Genomic DNA, 21,571 nt, shown 5'->3' on the forward strand with positions numbered 1-21,571 from the left:
GCTCAGCCACGCTTTAATAGGACTACTCGAAGTACGCAATAAAGATGGTAATAACACATCACCGAGCGGGGTGGCGCAGTGGTTAGACACTGGACTCGCATTCGGGAGGACGACGGTTCAATCCCGCGTCCGGCCATCCTGATTTAGGTTTTCCGTGATTTCCCTAAATCACTCCAGGCACATGCCGGGATGGTTCCTCTGAAAGGGCACGGCCGACTTCCTTCCCCATCCTTCCCTAATCCGATGAGACCGATGACCACGCTGTCTGGTCTCCTTCCCCAAACCAACCAACCAACCAATAACACATCGTCAACCCCTTGCGTAGAGCTATGGATTCCACAGTATAAATAATTCAATGACACGTACCAACATGTACAAGTACAGATCTTCGTATCTGTTCATGTATGGACTTTGGTGTACGAACCGAGGTATTGAAATATGTAAGCCGGAGTCTCATTACAACATTTTATATCTTAGCACTGAAATATAGTTCCGATCCAATGAATATTTTAAAGACAAGTTTCCCCGAAGTCATCACCAAAATTGGCTTAGCAGTTCTGGCCAAAAGAATCATAACGGTGGTATTTTCTGGTCGTTTATAGTTCCAGATTGTTAGGTTCTTGTTATAAATCACTTAACGCAGCCATCTTCAGCTCGTCCACGGAAAGAAAATTAAATTTGATTCAGAAGATATTCGTTTACGCCTGACTATAGTAAAGACTATAATTAACGAGCGTTATGAACCCACACTTTTATTTCGTATCGCGTTATTAACATTCAAATGGTAACACCCCGCGACTTATGTCAAAAAGAGAAGAAGTGTCAGATTCTGGAAATAATCTACTTCTAACCGAACGTGCACCTAACGAGCTAGGAATTAATCCTGCGTGTAGTCCTTATCGTTACTGACTTCATCACACAGCACTGCAGCAAACAGCACAATAAATTTACGCCCGGCGACAACACAGACTCTATGACGAAGTCTCGAACCTCATCAATCCTAACGAGTATTCTCCTAATATTTTGAAGAGTCTTCTCAACGTTGATCGATAACATCGTCACATAAACCATTTTCAATGGAATATGATTATTCTTGCGCAATGGAACGTGTCCTTTCGAAGAGTGGTTATGCAGTTGAACGTAATAGTACGGCATTCGTGCCGTTTTAATTCGCAACAGCCGCAATGAACTAAGGAGACACACGAGGTAAGAATCATTGCAGATAGCTCCTTGAGAGATTGGTAGTCATGTGGAGGACACCAAATAGTGAAACTAATCAAGTTCCTCTATCATGATAACATAAATTGAGAGAATCATTCATTGCATTTCAGGACGATGTCCTAGTAATGGCGCTCTGCTGTTGCTATTTCGTTCCTGTATGGAAAATCTGTTTAGTATGTGCATAAACTCAACGCCAGAATCTTAATACTGTAATGTTTTCGTTCTTGTGGATGAGTTTGGAAATAACAAAGGGACCACGCTTACTCGTTGTCATCGATTTCATCCACATTTATGGCAAGTGCAGGGCTTGCCCAGACATGAAAGAAACAGATTGGCTTTTCCAGATTGCTGAGCATTTAGAAAAATACAGCATTTTTGGCGCGGGTCATGGGAGGCATGACCCATTTATGTTATCATGGTCTCCAGGCAGCGGTAGGCACATCGGAAAGAATATAGAACGGTAATCCGAGGATCGTGGAGTCAAATCCCCATATGGAAAATTTCTTGATTCTCGGTTTTTACGTTACTTACACTGCGAATAAAACAACATAATGCTAAAAATATTGTATTTATGAACATTTCCATGAAACTCATGAAAAGAAGAGGCAAGGAAAATTTGAGATAGCACATAAATTTCCAAATACTGACCGTAGTTACAGCGTCCACAAGTGCTCACCAACTAATTTCCGGGAAAGTATTGTAAGGCAAACACGAGAAGTTCGTCTACAAAATTAGCTAGTTTTTAGTATTGAACTCTTTATGATTTAAAAGTTCTGGGTCATACTCATCGTAAAAGAAGCTTCACTAGACACGTTCATTCACAAAAGACGACGTAGTAAATATTCCAGATATCGAATGAAGAACAACCGCCGACATGAGTGAATTAAAAGTAGGTATTCTCGATGTAGTGAAGCAGCTTAAAACACTTAGTAAGGCAAGGCTTCCGGTTCAGACTGTATGCCAGTCTGGTTCCTTTCCGAGTATGCTGATACGATATCTTCATACGTCGCATTCGTATACAACCGTTCACTCGTCGAAAGATCAGTATCTCAGCACTGTAGAGTTGAGTATGTCACATCAGCACCCAGAAAAGGAAGTCGCAGTAACCCACTGAATTACGGACCGGGATCACTAAAGTCGATGTGTTGTAGGATTTTGGAACATGTACTGTATTCGAAAATTATGAATTACCTCGAAGGAAACGATTTATTGAAAATAGCACGTATTTCTAAACCATCGTTCTTATGAAATATAACTAGCACTTCACTGTCACGAAGTAATAAGTGCTATTGACTGGGGATGTCAAATTGATTCCGTAGTTTTAGATTTCCAGAAGGTTTTTCACAAGCGATTTCTAATCAAATTGCGTGCCTATGGAGTATAGACTCAGTTGTGTGAATGGCTTCGTAATTTTCTGAGAGAAGTCACGCAGTTAGTAATAGCTGACGGAAAGTCACCGAGTAAAAAATCAGTGTTATCTGGCGTTCTCAAGGGAAATTTTAAAGAGACCTCTGCAATTCCTTATCTACATAAACGTCTTAGGAGACCATCTGAGCAGCCGTCTTAGATCGTTTGCAAATGATGCTGTCATTTCTCGTCTAGTAGAATCATCAGATGACCAAAAAGAACTACAAAATGATTCAAACAAGATGCAAAATGTTGAAAGTGACTGAATAATAAATAGTGTGAAGTTATCCACACGTGTAGTAAAAGGAATCCTTTAAATTTCCGTTACACGGTAAATCACATAAATCTAAAGGCTGTAAATTCAACTAAATGCTTATCAATTACAGTCACGAGTGCGTTCAGTTGGAACGATCATATAGATAATGTTGTGGGGGAAAGGAAACCAAAGACTGCCATTTGTTGGCAGGACACTTAGAAAATGTAATAGGTTTGCTGAAGAGACTGGTTACACTAAGCTTGTCCGTCCTCTTCTGCAGTATCACTGTGAGGTGTGGGATCCGCATCAGATAAGATTGACGGAGGACATCGATAAGTGCTAGAAAAGGCCAGATCTTTTTGTACTATCGCAAAACAGAGAGAGCCACGGTTATGATCCACGAATTGCGGTTGCAGTCACTTAAACAAAGGCGTTTCTCGCTACGGCAGGACCTTCCCATGAAATTTCAATCACCAATTTTCTCCTCAGTGTGTGAATTTTTTTTGCTGGCACCCACCTACATAGAGGGAAATGATAATCATAATAAAATAAGGGAGATCAGAGCTCGCAGGGAAAGATCTAAGCGCTCGTTTTCCCTTCGCCGTGTTCAAGAGTGGGACGGTTTTAAAGTAGCCTGAAGATGGTCCGATGAACCATATGCCAGGCACATAATTCAGAATTGTACAGCTGTTATGTTAATGAAGAAGTAGTAATTTTCTCGACATGCTGCGCAGGTTATAAATACTGAATTTTGACAATTGTTTGGTTGTTTTGAAGTTCCTGTAAGAAAGAAACTTGGTTTACATTTACCAAAGGTTCTCTCTCAACGCACAGTTCGTACCAAACCACGCGTAACGCTGCTGGAAGGTCAAAATGAAACTAACGGAATACGAAGTTCTGTACGCTTCAACTACAGGGCCTTCTTGGAAAGTTGCTTGCAACGCCCTCATGAACATTGCAAGTACAATACCTTCTCGGAGACTTCTATGCTATCTCAAATTATCCTTTGCTTTTCATTTTCATGCCTTTTACTAAAATATTAAAAAATAAAATATACTGAGCAGATCGGTTTATTTGTAGTGTAAGTAACGGAAAAAGTGAAAGTAAAATATTTTTCGAATAGCGACTCGACCTCATGACCCTCGAATTACAATTCTGTACGCTTGCCGCTGTGCCAAACGCTGCCTGGAAACCATCATAACATCAATGTGTTATATGTCACCCGACTCACACCAAAAATGTTATTTTTTTCCAAACTCTGGACCATCCGAAGCTCCCGCTTCTGTCACTTTTATTTCTAGCCAAGCCCTAAACATGCAATAAATTTGAACGAAATTGATGACGAATAGGTGCGATCGCCTTGTAAGAGAAACGACTGTCCAACCCGTTGCCAGCATATGTCCTCCTGCTTTTGTAAAGCACGAAAGAGGTCATCGATCGCAATGCCTCCATCGTATGCACGGATTACCATCAGCATTGCCACTCGCACATACTCCCTGCTACCCTGGTGTTGTGAGGCTTCAATTTTAATCCAAGGCATTTCATCTTTTGAGCAGACACTTTGCGCCACTATGTCTTCGCTGTTGAATTTCTCTGCCACTTGCATTGCAACTGGCTAGCTCAGAGTAAACTGTGGCAGAGGTGTCGAACTGCAGCAATGCCGGCTATACAGCTATGTTGCCAAGGTATATCTCATCGAAGCACTTCGCTACTGCAGTGAACAGAAAACTTTTATTTTCCACCGCTAAGAAAATTCAGAAAAGGTAACTAAATACGTCTCAGCAAAAGTTAATAACGTTACAGGTAATTACTATTACGAGACGTGTTTTAGTTTATCTACACCGACTCCAATTCCTGAAGTCAACTAGAACATCGAAATCTTTTCCGCTATGCCGTTCATACCGATATCCATCAATAGGTTTTTACACTGAAGCAATATCTGTGATTGATTTCATCATTAGGATACTTTGCGTGGGATTACAACCAGCCTGCACAGTGCCATTAATCAGTTACTGCTGTGGCTTGGATACAGCTAATGGAAATATTATTTTACCACGCAGATGTTATACTTACCCCAGTCCCTCTCGAACGTGTACATCGGCGCCTTGGAGAGCTGTATATGGCGCAGAGCTGGTACCAGACGCTCATGTGGCAAATGCTCTGCTGCCGATGTAATACGTGTGCACTGCCACTAACTCCTTCCCTCACTCGATCTTCAACCCCTCCCCTCTCTGGCAGGAAAATGCTCTACAATAGCCGGCCGGTGTGGCCAAGCGGTTCTAGGCGCTTCAGTCTGGAACCGCTCGACCGCTACGGCCGCAGGTTCGAATCCTGCCTCGAGCATGGATGTGTGTGATGTCCTTATTTTCGTTAGGTTTAAGTATTTCTAAGTTCTAGGGGACTGATGACCCCAGATTTTAAGTCCCCTAGGGCTCAGAGCCAGTTTTTTGCTCTATAATATAACAATCTAAAAGTATATTCATGTTGATTATCAAGACCTTGGTAAAATAGTCGAATATAATGCATTCGTTACTAACCCGAAAAGTAGTTGTGCAGTCTACAAGCAGAAAACACAAACATCGATGAAATCGTATCGGCAGCCATATAGGTGGCTGCGTTGCCATTCTCTGACGTTTAGAGGGGAGAAACAGACTATATTGTGATAGCTTCGCTCTGTCATTGGCCAAAAAATAAAGGAAGTGTGTCTGATTATAAGTTTTACTTATCGGAATGCTGCTGTACTGTTAAGTTTCGGACGCCACACATAATGTGTGATGTGTTTGTCGATAATATGTATCAACCGTGTGCTTATTGTTAAAACTAGATTAGAAAATGTGATAATTATTTTTACGTAATGTTGTGTAAGTAGTAGATATCTGCACCAAACTCAAGTTTCCTTTCAGTTTGCGAATACATTTGTTAAAGAAATTCTCTCTCTCTCTCTTTCCCTCTCTCTCTCTCCCCCTCTCTCTCTTTGTCTCCCTCTCTTTCCCTCCCTCTCTCTCTCTCTTCCTTGCCCTCCCTCTCTTCCCCTCCATTTATTTCCCTCCCACCCTCTCTCTCTCTCTCTCTCTCTCTCTCTCTCTTTGCCTCCCTCTCTCTCTCTCTTTGCCTCCCTCTCTCTCTCTCTTTGCCTCCCTCTCTTTCCCTCTCTCTCTCCCTCCCTTCCGTCCCCTCCCTCTCTTCCCCTCCCTTTCGTTCCCTCCCTCTCTCTCCCTCTCTCTCCCTCTCTCTCTTTCCCTCCCTCTCTTTCCCTCTCTCTCTCTCTCTTTCTTCCCCTCCCTCTCTTCCCCATCCTGTCTTTCTCTCTCTGTCACTGTCTCTTTCCCTCCCGCTCTTCTCCCCCCCTTTCTCTTGCTCTCTCTCTCTCTCTCTCTCTCTCTCTCTCTCTCTCTCTCTTCCTTCCCCTCCCTCTCTTCCCCCCCTCCTCTTCCCCTCTAACACAGCAGCACAGAATCATGCATCCGCCAGGCAGCTGAGTACAGCTCAGGGCTGTACAGAGGCGGCGGCTGCTGCTGCTGCTGTTCTGCTGTGCCGCGGCTTGGGCCTTAGCGGCTCAGTGGCCGACCATGAGCACCGCCTACTGGCCTGCTAAGTCCCAAGCTGACGCCAGCGAATCCAGCGCCACCACCGCGATCGCCAACAGCATCGAGAGCGTCGAGGACTCGAACGGGGCAGTTTCTGACTGCTGTGTAGGTCACGCTGGACAGCCCAGACATTTCACAAACATTTATAGACAGAAAAATAAGAACGTTCATAAATACAGCTGCCAACATGCAGGGAACAGAACTCTAGCAAAATCAGACATGACTATACGTCTATGGCGGAGGCGGCCCGTTGCAGCAGTAATGGGGTTTCTAAGCGGCATTTGCCTTTCAATGGCTCTCATATGCAATGCCCTTGGAAATCCCAAACATGCTCAACAATATCTCGACGTTATTCACTGAAAAGAAACCAGCTGATATCCTCAAAAGATATTAACTGGAAAAAGCCAGGTTCTTGCTTCCAGGTACCTTAGATAACATTACTTCAGTGTTATATGTTTTAGAATTTAAAGTGGTCCTGTCTGGCAAAAATACTTTGCGAAGAGAAAGATTGTTGGCAGGTTTCTTTCAGATTTCTTGCTTTAATTCTGCTCGAGCAAGAATGATGTATATTTTACTGTAGACTTGTAAGTGGAATTGTGATTGATAATACAAAATGTGTCGTCGTAGTGTCGTGTGTCTCTCTACCATCAGTCACACGATTCAGTGGTTCTTGTCACTCGGTTTATTACGAATACACTATACTGTAACAGTTCTAGTGAGTGTAACGGCTAAGTTGAAGTGGGTATGACATTCTTTTGAAATAAATAACATTTGTTGCAGTTCTCACATCCAAGAAAAAACATTAGTTAAAAAAAATACTAAATCCCCCGCAAACACTATGTAATGCAATTTCGATCAACAAAAACCCGCGCTAAATGTTACTTACAGAAGAGCTGACGCACAGTTACAATAAAACGATACAAATCACTTCCGACACAATCATAATACAGCATACAGTAATATCTCAGTTCCGATTAAGTGGCTCTGAGGACTATGGGACTTAACTTCTAAGGTCATCAGTCCCCTAGAACTTAGAACTACTTAAACCTAACTAACCTAAAGACATCACACATATCCATGCCCGAGGCAGGATTCGAACCTGCGACAGTAGCGGTCGCGCGGTTCCAGGCTGTAGCGCCTAGAATCGGCCTTCCAATTAAGTCAGGTGTGATTTCATGACGCGATCTTTTTCATCAAGCTAGAAGCAACATCAGCAGTGCTAAAGAATACACCCCATTCAACAATGAAATATTTTGACTTAATGTTATATAGCAATCAGACACACGAAAACATCAGTGAACACATGCAGCGGCGCCCGCCAAATTGGAAGTCCACCGTGCAAGCTTCCTCCAGTTTCGGCCCCGTCTAGTACACAAAATAACATTAAGTCCGATGGTATCCGCCAATGTCGCCTATACAGACAAAGTAAGTGCCCTGTAGTGGTACTTCGAGGGCGAGGTGACTTGTCGGCAGGTCCAGGCCGGGGGCTGAACAGCGGCAGCAGCTGGCTCCACCAGTGTGCCCAGAAGCCGCAGCCGAGCTGGGCGGCGCCACAGTCGCGCTGCCCGCGAGAGGTGCGCGTGGCATTTCAACACGGCGCAATTCGGCACGGTTTGCGGTTGGCACGTACACTAAAATTTATACTCGTTAAAATAACGTAAGAAATCAAGAATATTACACAATACATTAGAAATATGAAATATCGCACTTTAAATAACACAAGTGAAGAAAAATGTTGCCATCCTGTTTCTTACTGCCAGATCTTCCGCTTCCTGTTATCCCTGCCTGAGCAGGCAGATGTGCAATTGTGTAGGTCTGCAGCTTTCATATGTTTTGTACATGTTTTCGTGATACAGTAATCTCTAGAATTATGTAAAAACCATAATGACGTAGTGTTACCACACACGCAGAGCCTGTTATAACGCGAGCTCTGACATTAATTGGCGCCTCTTCTGCTAGCGCCATCTCGCGACGCGGCCTGTAGTGTAAGAACAGAGCCGGAGTTGCGATAGCTTGCGCTTGTATGTTATGGAGATACTTAACATTTATGATGTCATCTCTCTTGGACGCCTATGTGCTACTTACGACAATTTTGTAAGGACTGCGTGTTATAGGCAACTATTAATATTAGCATTGTTTGCCTTGATGTTGTAACCTGTATGTGTCCTAATGTATGTAGCTAAATTTATATGTATACAAATTATATAAGTGGAATCCAAGCCCACTCTTATAGTGTTTTCTGTTGAATAAAAAGAATTCCTGCGATCTTGGCTACCAGTTTATTGTTTTACCTTATAGATAAATCATTTCAATTTTGGTGTTACAGTACACTATGAATAAAATATACATATGACTGCGCAACAATCGTCTTCTCTTAAAATATAAATAATTACTTCAGTTCCAATTTAGATTGTGCTTTCATAGAGACTGACAGATTACAACGACATTTCTCATAGAAACCTGTTCCAGCAATATTTTTTTTATTTAGTACCACCCGAAATCGTTCCCAGAATAAGTGTATTTATACTTTCCTTTTTCTTAGCGGAACCTCCTATCAAATGATATTTCCTAAATCTGATAAAATCACAGATTTTCTCGAAAACTGGGGCAGAAAGCTTTGGATAAAGGAAAATATTTTTGTCTTCTGAGACAGCGACATATAAGCATATACTGAAGCAGCTAATTTCTTAAGTAGGCAGACGTCAACAGACTGTTATACAAATAGATAATGATGACCGTTTTACAAAATTATCCTGCAACCTCTGAATCAATAGGGTAGAATCTTTAGAAGATGCTTAACGGTGTTTTATAAGTTCACTCGTGTATTGTCCGTCAAAAAGAGATAAATCTACATCTACATGACTACCCTGCAATTCACAGCCAAGTGATTGATAGTCTGAAAGTGTTTCTGTGAATCCGCTAATTCTCCATCGTTCCACTCTCAAATAGCAAGTGGTCAGAATGGACACCTAAATCTTCCCGTTTGAGCTCTGATTTATTTTATTAAAATGGTCATTTTAGTGATGATAATGATGATGATTTTCACCCTAGTTGCGTATCATATCAGTGAAACTCTCCCCTATTTCAAGTTAATACAAAACGAGCTGCCCTTCGAACTTTTTCGATGCTCTCCGTCAATTCCACGTGAATAGGGTATTGTAAGCAGGCTGTTCAGTATATCTCTTGAACATTCTAAGTGTCCTGCCAATGAAACGCAGTCTATGGTTTGTCTTCACCACAACCTTTTTCTGTGTGATGGTTTCAATCTAAGTTCTTCGTAATCACAACCCGTACGTATTCAATTGAAGCGACAACCTTTAAATCTGTGTTATTTGTCGTGTAACTGTAACTAAACAGATTGCTTTTAGTGTTCATATGATGGACTTCACACTTTTTATTGTTTACAGTCAGTCACTTTCACATAATACAGGTATCTTCTTTAAATCATTTTGTAATTGTTTTTCACCTTCAGATGAATTCACCTAACGGTAATCGACAGCATCATCTGCATATCATCTAAGAGAGCTGCTCAGCAGAGGATCTAAAACACTTCCTCGGCAAGCCACAGATACCACACCTGTGTCACTAGATGACATTCCTTCAGTTACACCGAACTTCGGCAATTCTGACAGGAAAGCACGAATGTAGTCATACAACTGAGACAATACTCCACAGGCAGGCAATTTAATCTTGTCAGTAACTGTGTCAAAAGGATTTTGGAAACCTAGATATATGGAACAACTTGACATCGTCTTTCGATAGGATTTATTTCCTCGTATGAATAGAACGCCAGATCTGTTTCACAACAACGACATTTTCTGAAACAGTGCTGGTTATGTGTCAGCAGATCATTTTAATCGAGGTAACTCAAAATGTTAGAACACGGGATACGCACCAAAATCGTACTGCAGATCGAGTCGGTGATATGGATCTGTAATTGTACTGATTACTTCTATTTCATTTCTTGTGTATTGGTGTGATGTGTACAAATTTCCAGTGTTGTAGGTATCGATATTTCGTCGACCGAGCAACTGATTATAATTTCTAAAATTGCGCTATTTCCTCAACTTATTCTGAAAGAAAACTAACTGGTATAAAATATGGACCAACTTCAGTTGCTTTGCTACACTGAGGGTGTCTACTTCTAAATTATGCATGTTGGCCACTCAACCCAACTGAAGTTCTGGAATATTTACTGCACCGTCTCTGGTGAAGAAATATCGAAAACCGTGTTCGATAACTCCTCTGTAGTGATGCTGTCATCGGTAACATTACCATTGCTATCGTTCAATGAAGGTATTGATTGTGTCTTGCCATTGGTATACCTTACATACGGCCAGAATCCATGTTTGTTAGGAAATTGTTGTTGCGGAGTTCAGTCGGAAGGCTGGTTTGATGCAGCTCTTCATACCTGTTGTGCTGTGTCAAAACGCACGGGTTACGTTCGCCCTTACTAGTGCTGAGCATCCTACACGATAACTTAATAATAACATCTGGTGGTTACTGTAAATACACGTTTATGATATGTTAAGAGAAAAAAATATGTTGTAGATTATCCGAGAGCGTCAACGACAGAGAGAAAAAAAAAAAGAAAAACTACAGGTGGTGAGCATGTGCGACGTCAGAGATGCACTAACTCGCCATCGCTGGGTCCATAGATGATTCCTGAGCGACGCGCAGCAGTCGGCCGCTGTCATAGATGACCGGCAGCGTTAATGAACAATTAATTAATTGTCAAAAGTTGGCGAGGCGCTGCATGTTTTTCAGTAAAAATGGTTCATATTGTATGACGTAAAGAGTTAGTTAGTTCCCAAGTAGACTTCTCACCGACTGAGTGTGTGTCTAGGCCTGGTAGTAGAGCGACCTATTGCGTGGTGTATTGAGGCACCGCAGCTGGCGGTTAAGGCCTGAGAGAGGGAAAGAATCTTTGATTGGTAGAACCAGTATTTTAATTTGCTGCAGCTCACGGAGGCAGCTTGGCTATTTAGTCTGTTAGATCCTGTTCACATACGTGGCTGTGACTGCTGTTTCCTCCCAACGCTGAGCAACGGAATGTACAGAAATCCTGTGTGATTTTATGGATAGTCGCTGCTGATACACTGGTTTTGACGAATTTAGGGGCTCGGGCTATCAATTTATTGCCGTCTTGTGGACAGTTTCGGTCGTAAGAAATGGTTTGCTGTGGCAAATCCAGCGTGAGCCTGGTTAGAGAGAGAAGTAGATCAGTAGGTGCTGAGTTTTTGGAAATCGGTGAAACCGATATCCGGCCCGTGGTGTATGATTAGTGGTCGCAGCTCGCCCAAAGGTAATTGAGTTGTTAGCTGTCTATTTGGAATGGTTTGGGGTGATTGGTATGTGTGTCGAGAAGGTGAAACCTTGAACACATTTCTGTTGTTGTTTAAGTACCATAATCGTACAGCGGACCTAGCATGGGCTCGTACAGACTCGAACTCTTTCTCCGTAGTATAATAGATCGCACCAGAAGTGGAGCTGATAAGCGGCGAAAATAAAGGAACCATTTTACAAGCAACACGCAGCTAAACAAAAACTTGATTAGCTAAAGTGACGAGTTGACGAATTCAAGTTAGGGAACTTACCAGGTCGCGTATTGTCAGCGCCTGAAGAAGTTCAGATTTGTGTAAAATTATTTAAGGTCAGATTTAAAGTGGCGGTGGCACCAAGGGTTTTTTTATTTTTATTTTTATTACTGAATTTCCGTTTTGTGGAGGTGTGGTAGTCTTTGATGGCCCCCGCGCACTTACGTGAATAAAAGTGTATCTGAATACCTGGAGACAATAAATTCAACTTTTCTCGAGTTAACAGAAACCTTACGTGTATCCAATTAGTAGCTGGTGTGTTTGCATATATACACTCCTGGAAATTGAAATAAGAACACCGTGAATTCATTGTCCCAGGAAGGGGAAACTTTATTGACACATTCCTGGGGTCAGATACATCACATGATCACACTGATAGAACCACAGGCACATAGACACAGGCAACAGAGCATGCACAATGTCGGCACTAGTACAGTGTATATCCACCTTTCGCAGCAATGCAGGCTGCTATTCTCCCATGGAGACGATCGTAGAGATGCTGGATGTAATCCTGTGGAACGGCTTGCCATGCCATTTCCACCTGGCGCCTCAGATGGACCAGCGTTCGTGCTGAACGTGCAGACCGCGTGAGACGACGCTTCATCCAGTCCCAAACATGCTCAATGGGGGACAGATCCGGAGATCTTGCTGGCCAGGGTAGTTGACTTACACCTTCTAGAGCACGTTGGGTGGCACGGGATACATGCGGACGTGCATTGTCCTGTTGGAACAGCAAGTTCCCTTGCCGGTCTAGGAATGGTAGAACGATGGGTTCGATGACGGTTTGGATGTACCGTGCACTATCCAGTGTCCCCTCGACGATCACCAGTGGTGTACGGCCAGTGTAGGAGAGCGCTCCCCACACCATGATGCCGGGTGTTGGCCCTGTGTGCCTCGGTCGTATGCAGTCCTGATTGTGGCGCTCACCTGGTCGGCGCCAAACACGCATACGACCATCATTGGCACCAAGGCAGAAGCGACTCTCATCGCTGAAGACGACACGTCTCCATTCGTCCCTCCATTCACGCCTGTCGCGACACCACTGGAGGCGGGCTGCACGATGTTGGGGCGTGAGCGGAAGACGGCCTAACGGTGTGCGGGACCGTAGCCCAGCTTCATGGAGACGGTTACGAATGGTCCTCGCCGATACCCCAGGAGCAACAGTGTCCCTAATTTGCTGGGAAGTGGCGGTGCGGTCCCCTACGGCACTGCGTAGGATCCTACGGTCTTGGCGTGCATCCGTGCGTCGCTGCGGTCCGATCCCAGGTCGACGGGCACGTGCACCTTCCGCCGACCACTGGCGACAACATCGATGTACTGTGGAGACCTCACGCCCCACGTGTTGAGCAATTCGGCGGTACGTCCACCCGGCCTCCCGCATGCCCACTATACGCCCTCGCTCAAAGTCCGTCAACTGCACATACGGTTCACGTCCACGCTGTCGCGGCATGCTACCAGTGTTAAAGACTGCGATGGAGCTCCGTATGCCACGGCAAACTGGCTGACACTGACGGCGGCGGTGCACAAATGCTGCGCAGCTAGCGCCATTCGACGGCCAACACCGCGGTTCCTGGTGTGTCCGCTGTGCCGTGCGTGTGATCGTTGCTTGTACAACCCTCTCGCAGTGTCCGGAGCAAGTATGGTGGGTCTGACACACCGGTGTCAATGTGTTCTGTTTTCCATTTCCAGGAGTGTATTTTGCGAGAAAAGCAATCTTAATAACGCTTTGCAGGACACAGATAGACGATGATATTTGTAAGTGTTGCGTGATCAAAAAGGTTCATCAATCGAGTCGATCTACGTTAAATGTATAAAGGTCAGGTATGTTCAACAGTTAAAACGATTCCATTGATGGAAAGAGTGTCCCAAGTGACCTTAGTTTGAATGGAATTTCTCGAAATTTAATTCGGAAAAGTTAACGATTACATCGATAACAAAGAATGATACATCTGTGGAGTACGTGACGACGTGTTATTTACATAGCAACGCTGGGCTAAGCGGAAAGAGAACTGAATCTGATAGGAGATGGGTCCCAAGAAAGGAATAGAAGAAAAACTACTTCTTTAGGCTGGACTCAATGATAGAGGTGCCGAGTGTAGAAACTCATTTAACAGTTTTCTTTTTAAGGATGTTACCCAGTATGGCAGGTTCACATCCGTTATTAAATGCTATCGTTTTGATTAAATTTATTTCTTCCTCGATTTTTCTTTCCACGGTGGAATAGAAGTAGCTCTGTGAATAGCAGAGTGAAAGAAAGCGTTCTAATGAGATTGTTGGTGCATCGAAGACGCAAGCACGATCTGATCGGTATATGTTTCTATCCGAAAAATATTATATGAAATTTTATTTTCTTCTACTGTAAGCGACAAGTCAAGAAAATTCAAATGTCGGCCCTAATTTTCGAGTTCGCTGATGAAGGATATTTTCTTGTTAAGTTCATTGAAGTGATTGAATATTCGCCCAATGCCATCAACAGATCCTTTGTGGATGACTAAAATAATATATCTATATCTGAAATAGGAGATAATGCCTAGCGCTGTAGCTGAAAAACAGTTGAAGAACTTTTCTTCTAGAGAGTTAATGAAAATATCAGCAAGGATACCAGCTAACGGATTTCCCATAGCGAGACCGTCGGATTGCTGATACAGTTGTTCATTAAATTCAAAGTAGTTGTATTTGACTATAGACTGTACTTAGATTCATAAAGTCAGTGATTTGTCCATCTGAAAGTTCTCTTTTGAAATGACGTAAATTTTTTTCTACAATTATAAGCGCTTCTTTTACAGGAACATTCGCATAAAGATTTTTGATGTCTAGTGTAAACAACTTGGTATCTGGGCTGCATTATAAATATTTTATTTTATGGACTAAGGTGTGACTATTGGGGATGGAATAATTGTTCTCGAAAACGAATGATTTTTCCAGAGTTTCATGCAGAAATTTGGGTAAGTCATGGTACGCGCTATTCATACCATTAGAAATCGGGCGTATCGGATGGTTTGTGAATTTTGAATGGAGAACGACTTTTCGGGGGCTGAGGATTCATGTTGATAAGCATTTTCTTATGGAAAGGTTTGATTAAAAATTTTGCGTCACTGATAACTGGCCTGACTTCTTTTTGTAATTCCGGAGTCGGATCCTCATGCAGTTCCGAAATATTATTTTCGCTAAAAATCAGGTTTTAGAAATGTATTCAGAATTCTAGGCAACAATCAAAGAGTAACCTTTGTCAGATTTAGTTATTAAAGCATCAGCTTCTTTAAGTTTATTATTAATATACTGAAAGACTCAGAGAATCTTTCATGCCTCCCCCGCAAGAGATATTTTTTTTCATTTTTCACCTGAAAATGGAGGCAGGAGCGGATTTATTCATCAATATATATTATAAAATTGAACTGGCAGAACTAAAGTTGTGAGGACGGAGCGTGAGTCATGCTTGGGTAGCTCAGACGGTAGAGCACTTGCACGCGAAAAGCATAGGTCCCGAGTTCGAGTCTCGGTCCGGCACACAGTTTAATCTGCCAGGAAGTTTCATCAGTTTATCTGTTTAACATCTGATGTGCGACTAAGTTGTTTTAAAATTTTCCTCTGTGGTTCGCAGTTTTACTAAACTCGAGTCCTGCCATTTTTAAGAAAGAAAGGTATGTATTGTCTTTGTAGACCACTCTGAAGATGCCTTAAACGAGACCAAAATCGTTACTGGCGAAATATAAAACAATAAAGGCTCTTTTGCAGCCACGACTGTTTATCTCTTCAAAATATTTATCATTGTTTGCTGTATCGTCTTGTCATGAATTGGAAAATAACATCCAAAATACTTCAATAATGAAAACTAAATCAGAAAAATTAGCAAAGAACTAATTGAGATCTCTCTAGGCGCTTCAGTCTGGAACCGCGTGACCGCTACGGTCGCAGGTTCGAATCCTGCCTCGGGCATGGATGTGTATGATGTCCTTTGGTAATTAGGTTTAAGTAGTTCTAAGTTCTAGGGGACTGATGACCTCAGCAGTTGAGTCCCATAGTGCTCAGAGCCATTTGAACCATTTTTGAGATCTCTCTAAACGTACCGAATCTGTAATTTAAGCTACATAAGAAAAATGCGCCCGTACGTCCAGTTGTTAACAATAGAAGTTGTGTGTGTGTGTGTGTGTGTGTGTGTGTGTGTGTGTGTGTGTGTGCGCTCGTAGGCATGTATTTGTGTTTATAAATAAAGAAATTTTAATATTAGGAATAGTTCATTTTTGATATTCCAGAAGAAGCTAGATGTACATCATTACATGTTAAGAAACTATACAAGAACATATCAACTTAAGAAACTATTGATATCATCAAAAATATTATATTACAATGAGGGTGCAGGGGGAAAAGTAAAAGTTATTTATTTATTAGAAAGTACCCCATTCTTTCATGGAAAACGTTTACCATTGAAAAGGATGAACTATGGATCGGGAAACTTTCTGGAAATAACTTCGGCAGCGTTTTTTGTTGCTTCCACTTAAATTAAATTCCTTAAAGAAAAATCTGAAATTACTATTACAATTATTTTTTACATTAGATACGTAGGTATACAATGTTACTCTACAAAGGTCCAAAGATGAAATAGACGCTGTAGCTGCATTTTTAAGTACAACTGACACGAAACTGTTATTTACTATAGAACACGAAAATGACAAAATAATTAATTTCGTTGACCTCATCATTACCAACAGTGGTGGCAAGCACCATTTTGATATTTGTAGAAAGCCTAGTGCAACAGGTGCTATCATTAATGCTACATCACGTCACCCACAGGAATATAAAGGAGCATTCCTCTTCTCAATGATTCAAAAATGGTTCAAATGGCTCTGAGCACTATGGGACTTCTGAGGTCATCAGTCCCCTAGAACTTAGAAATACTGAAACCTAAGGATATCACCCACATCCATGCCGGAGGCAGGATTCGAACCTGCGACCGTAGCGGTCGCGCGGTTCCAGACTGTAGCGCCTATAACCGCTTGGCCACCCCGGCCGGCAATGTTTAAGTACCCAATAGAAGCAGATAAATTGTGAAAAAGAAATTGCTTTCCTCAAGCAAACAGCTAGGGCTGATGATTTTTAAGCAACTGTAACAGTGACCTGTGAGGGTTACCTATCTAAAAAGAAAATTTAAGAAAATAGAAGCATAATTGCCATTTGTCACCAGTAATCTGCTCCAAAAGAAGCTCAAGCATATGGTTGGTAGCAAAGGCATCAAATATGTGAATTCCGGTGTCTTCAGGTTTCTTCATAATTACTGTAATAGACTAAACACAGGACAAACAGTTTGTTTGGCCAGCACCTTACACGAAACAACCATTCTCTAAGGTCCATCTAAGAGAATGCCCTTACCGGGGACCCGCTAAATAGTCTGTTAAGAAACGAAATTTTATGCACATTACAAAAAAACATTTATTTAACTTATTTAAAGAACAACTGGACTTCAGAGATGGATATTGCTACGACCTATTTGATGATGTGCTGTAGTACTGCTGTTCTGTTCCATTATTACTCTCTTAAATACTTGTATTTTACATAGTTTTATATTCCTTTCATTCTTCTTATATATTTATTGATTTTCTTTGTACATTTTCTGGTTTTATTCTATTTTATTCCCTGTTTAGCACATAACTGATGAGTTTGTCACTTTAGCAACTACTATTAATACCTTCGTGTTCATAATGGGGTATACGATCTAATATTTCGCTAAATACCTACTTATCCGATATTCATCATTCTAACAGCGAGTGGTGTGTTGTCATAATAAACAGTCTTTCGCGGCTGATAAGTTATTTTCGACGAGTTCTAGGTAGACTGCTTTTGAAGCAACAGATGGTGGCCAAGGGCGCCCTTTGCGGGCAGATCTATCATCGACGTCCTCTTCGTGAAGTCGGCCGACGGCGCCCGTCAACGATACATCTTTGGCTTGTAGTTTGCCTTACCACAGACGCGATTTATCAATATACACCACACCGCCCGTCTCCATGACAACTGATAGCGTCCTCCACACTTACCTCTGCGTCTTAGGCGCCTTGTCACGGTTCGCGCGACTAACCCCATCGGAGGTTCGAGTCCTCCCTCGGGAATGGGTATGAGTGTTACCCTTAGCGTAAGTTAGTTTAAGTTAGATTAAGTAGTGTGTAAGCTTAGGGAGCGATGACCTCAGCAGTTTGGTCCCATAGGAACTTGCCACAAATTTCCAAATTTCCTTTGCGTTGATTTATTTTTATTTTTTATTTTTATTTATTTATTTATTGTTCCGTGGGACCAAATTAAGGAGAAGTCTCCATGGTCATGGAACGAGTCAATACATGAAATTATAACACGATATTAGAAAAAGATAAAATGAAATATAAAAAACATTCAGGTGACAAGTCGTAAGTTTAAATAAAGAAAATCAACAATGTAACACTGGAATTTGCTTAATTTTTTAGCTCTTCCAGAAGCTCCTCGACAGAATAGAAGGCGTGTGCCATAAGGAAACTCTTCAGTTTAGACTTAAGAGTTTGGGCTACTGCTAAGATTTTTGAGTTCTTGTGGTAGCTTATTGAAAACGGATGCAGCAGAATACTGCACTCCTTTCTGCACAAGAGTCAAGGTAGTGCATTCCACATGCAGATTGGATTTCTGCCTAGTATTAACTGAGTGAAAGCTGCTAACTCTTGGGAAGAGGCTAATATTGCTAACAACAAACGACATTAAAGAAAATATATACTGTGAGGGCAATGTCAGAATTCCCAGACTATTGAACAGGGGTCGACAAGAGGTTCTCGAACTTACACCACATATAGCTCGAACAGCCCGTTTTTTAGCCAAAAATACCCGTTTTGAATCAGAAGAATTACCCCCAAAAATAATACCATACGACATAAGCGTGTGAAAATATGCGAAGTAGACTACTTTTCGTGTTGAAGTGTCACTTATTTCAGATACTGTTCTAATGGTAAATAAAGCAACATTTAGTTTCTGAACAAGATCCTGGACATGGGCTTTCCACAACAGCTTACTATCTATCCGAACGCCTAGAAACTTGAACTGTTCCGTCTCGCTTATAATATGCCCATTCTGCCTGATAAAATTATTGGTTCTTGCTGAATTGTGAGTTAGAAACTGTAAAAACTGAGTCTTACTGTGATTTAGCATCAAATTGTTTTCCACAAGCCACGAACTTATTTCATGAACTACATTATTTGATACTGTTTCAATATTACACACAAAATCCTTCACTATCAAGCTGATGTCATCAGCAAACAGAAATATTTTTGAATCACCTGTAATACTAGAAGGCATATCATTTATATAAATAAGAAACAGCAGTGGCACCAGCACCGACCCTTGGGGAACCCCCCACTTAACAGTGCCCCATTGGGACTGAACATCACTACCACTCTCAATATTGCGGAGAATTACCTTCTGCTTTCTGTTCTTAAAGTAAGAGGCAAACCAATTGTAAGCTACTCCCCTTACTCCATAATGGTCCAACTTCTGCAGTAATATTTTGTGGTCAACACAGTCAAAAGCCTTCGTTAAATCAAAGAAAACACCTAGCTTTCGCAACCTTTTATTTAATCCGTTCAAAACCTCACAGAGAAAAGAGAATATAGCATTTTCAGTTGTTAAACCATTTCTGAAACCAAACTGAACATTTGACAGCAAACTGCCTATTGGCTTCTGTCTCGGGTTCTTCGGCCGACGTTCATCTAATGATTCTTCTGACGTTTCGCCAGCACGAGTGGCTGGCATTGTCAAAGCTTCACCCTCCATTGCCGGTGGTGAAGTGGAGCCGAGCTCGCGGGCGCAGACTATATGTACCCGGCGCGCCAACGTCCGAGGGCATCTCCGCGGTCATTTCCGGTGCGGTTCTCCTCTTGCTACCTGCAACGGTCGTTCGCTGTAGTACGGGAAGCCAGGAACCGTTTACCTTAAGGCTTTCCTCTTTCTTGTTCAAACCCCTCGCGTTTTTTTGTATTTCTACGGCTTCTCTGAACAAGCGCGTGTGATAGTGCTTCTCTACATCCAGAACTTCCGTGTCGGCGAATTTTATTACGTGGTCGAGTAGTTCTGGCCATAAAAAACGCAGTGGCCGACATCCTTCACTTAACGACCAAGAGAGGCGACGTTTGTCTACACCTGCCAGTGCTAAGAGACAAGCGACACTGTGTAAAATAACTGCAGAAATCGATGTGGGACGTTCGACGAACGTATCCTTTCGGACGGTGCGGTGAAATTTGTCGTTAATGGGCTATGGCAGCGGACGATCGACGCGAGTGCCTTTGCTAACAGCACGACATCACATGCAGTGCCTCTCCTGGGCTTGTGACCACATCGGTTAGAACCTAGACAATTGGAAAACCATGGCCTAGTCAGATGATTCCCGATTTCAATTGATAAGAACTGATGATAGGATGAAAGTGTGGAGCAGACCCCACAAAGCCACGGAATCAAGTTTTCAACAAAGCACTGTGCAAGGTGGTAGTCGTGTGGTCATCCACTCTCGTCTAATATTTTCCCATCTTTAGGAAAGTGTGTGTGTTGGGGGGGGGGGGGGGGGTTTGTAGCCTTGCGGCTTTTACTCCACTTTGTACTTGTGTGTATGTCTATTTCTGTGATTTTTGGTTGTCTGCGTGTTTCATGACTGGTCTGCTTGTGTCTGATACTTGCCTGGGGTTGGCGAGATGGGAAAGGGAGGAGGATCAGGAATTGGATACAGGGATTTTCTCTTAGTCGTCGAAGATCGTTATTGGGCGTTTGTGCTTGTCACGGGACATGTCATACCGAACTAGGGAGTGGATGAGAACGTTTCCTGACCTGGAAGAGCCTTCATAGAAGGCCCTTGCTAGATCTTGGGAACGCTCTTTTAGGAGTGAGATTTCAACTGCGGTGTGCAGATCGTATAGGGAATCCGAGGGGTAGGCGCAGCGCCCTCCTGAGGGCGCGGTTCTGCAGCCTCTGGAGTTTGTCCAGGTGCTGCTTCGCCGCGTATACCCAGACAGGACGTGAATACTCCATTACTGGCCGCATCAGGGCCTGATATATATTCATACCCACAGAGCAGGGAAGGGAACTGGTTGAGTTGAGGATTGAGTATAGGATGGACATTCTGGCAAAGACCGTCCCGTGGACCTCATCTGGGGTTTCCACGTAAGACGAGAGTCCAAGGTTACGCCAAGGTACTTGGCGGTTCTGCGCCAGAGGAGTTGGGTTCCGTTTAGGTGAAGGTGGAGGGGGGGGGGGGGGGGGCGTTGAGGAGGTCCGCGCCTTCCGAGCCTCTGGGTGATCAGCATAGCCTGTGTCTTTTCAGAATTGATGGTAATGCGCCAACGACGGGCCCAAGTTTCATCTAAAACCCTTTATACGAGGGCCGTTCAGAAAGTAACCTCCGGTTGATTTAAAAAAATACACCAAGTTAAATAAAAATATTTTAATATATACATCTTACAACTACATCTTTCCACTATTTTTCTACATAGTCTCCATAGCGATTGAGG

This window comes from Schistocerca nitens, chromosome 2 (genome assembly GCF_023898315.1).
Source record: "Schistocerca nitens isolate TAMUIC-IGC-003100 chromosome 2, iqSchNite1.1, whole genome shotgun sequence".
Lineage (NCBI taxonomy): Eukaryota > Metazoa > Arthropoda > Insecta > Orthoptera > Acrididae > Schistocerca > Schistocerca nitens.